We start from the raw sequence: 2,048 nt of genomic DNA, 5'->3' as shown, positions 1-2,048 counted from the left end.
AGACCGGCCAATGGGCGCGGCGCGCGGAGCCAGGCCGGCCAATAGGCGCGCCCCTTGGCCCGGGAGGCGGGAGGCCCCGGGACGGGACGGGGCGGGACGGGCTCCCCAGCCCCCTGCCCCGGCCCCTCCCCCGAGTCGCCCGCGCGGCCGAGTTCTCTGCACCCTGTTATGTCGCCACGGCGGCGATGGCTGCCTCTCCTGTACCCCTCTCGGGAGGTCGGGGGCCTAAGAACAGCCGTTCCCGGGAGACTCCGGACGGGGGGGGGGGGCGCGGCGGGTCCACCCGGCCCCCGTCCTTTCTCCCTCCTCCACGCCGGGTCTTCCCGGCCCTGCCTCCACCTCCAGTCCTCCCGACCTTAACTCCTCTGCCCTCACCCGGCCCCGCGGGGGGTCCCTCTCCCGCCTCTGCCCTGACCAGCACTGCCCGCGGACCTGAGGTCCCTTCCACCCCGTTAGCGAGTAAAGAGCCCTTACCTTACCGCGCGCGCTCCCAGTGCCGGCCCCACGCATGGCGAGGCCCGCAGCGCAGCCGACGCGAAGCTGCCCCTTCGCTCCCCGCCCCGCACCTCACCCAGGTGACCCTCTTCAGCTCCTTTTAACTCGGAGCAGGGCCGGGCCTTCCGCTCTCGGGCGGTGGGCCAGGCGCCACTGCGCCTGCCAGGTGCGACCTCAGCTAATGGCTGCACCGGCCAGCCCCCTCCTGGCTTCCTGCGCAGGCCCCTCCTGAGATGCCTCGGTCTCTTCTAGCAACGTCGCTAGACTTGCCAGCGAAATTCGTCTTCCCCGCTTGGGACCACCCTCCACCTTGTTTCTGCGATTCAGATGCGTTTTCCAAGTCCGCACGTGTATCAGTTAATGCCCCGGGCCCCGAGGAGGCCGGACCAGCTCGGGTGGGCTGTTCGCGGCGGGCTGGCCCTCTGGACACTTTGTTGCCCAGGGTGTGATACTTGTGAACAGCACGGTGCCTTGGCTGAAGACCTACCGTGTGTCAGCCCTGGCCGGGTGCTGATGCGGGATGGAGGCCCACAGCTGCGCCCACCCGAGGAGTCAGTGAGCAGGTGCGCCCTGGGGAGCCGGCCGCACGTGGGCTTCCTCTGGGCGGGAGATGGGCCCCCAGAGTCACCAGGGAGACGGAGGGAGCACCGAGTGGGGCAGTTGACATGTTGGCCCCAGAAGGCAGGTTATCCAGGGGCCTTGCTTTCATTCTCTCATTTTCAGCCTGTTTTTGTAGATTTTGTGCCTATATCACCAAACTCTCTTCTTGGGTCTTAGTTTTCATTTTATTTTCTTTGATTGTCTAATAGTTGTCTCCCTTCTCAGAGGTAATGAGGTGACAGCCTTATTAGACCTCAGCAAGAGTGAAGGCCTTCAAGTCAGATCTCCGCATCTGCCTGGCTTAACCTCCACTCCTCACTTCTCCGTCTGGAAAAGGAGATGATGAAAATAGAGGCGAGGTCCAGTAGGCTTCGGAACACATAGAAAGAGCAAGGGTTCTATAAATCATCATCATCATATTGCAGCTAATCTAATTGATCAGTTATACTTCAGGCTTTATTTGTATTATCTCTAAATCCTAACAGCATCAGAGGAAAGTCCCCATTTTGTGTAGCGAACTGAGGCACAGACTAAGGGACTGTGCGGGGCAGAGATGTGGTTTATCAAAGCCCATCCGTGTTGAACCATTAGTTCTTCTATGATTGTGAGATGATGTATCAAAAGCACGTACAAGTCCCTTCATAACGGTAAGTGCCCCACACAGGAAAGCTTTTCATTAATTTTAGGGTTGCTTGTCGCAAAATGCTTACCTAGACTTTTGTTGTGATGACCAAGTTCAGCTTTCAACAAGGCATATTAAATTCTGTTATTTTTAGAAGTCTGGTCACCGTTCACGGACTCCGAAATAAATGCAAGGCGTTGCGTAATTGCAATTATATTACGGTGCAGCACACGCTTAGTCCATCAGAGGGTCATCACTTCCATCAGGACTTAAAGGAAAAGATGGCGGTGGCAGAGCGGGGGTGGGGAGGAGGGCGGGTAGGGGAGTGGGG

This window comes from Myotis daubentonii, chromosome 14, assembly GCF_963259705.1.
Source record: "Myotis daubentonii chromosome 14, mMyoDau2.1, whole genome shotgun sequence".
NCBI lineage: Eukaryota > Metazoa > Chordata > Mammalia > Chiroptera > Vespertilionidae > Myotis > Myotis daubentonii.
The sequence above is the reverse complement of the archived record's forward strand: the minus strand, read 5'-3'. Positions refer to the sequence as shown.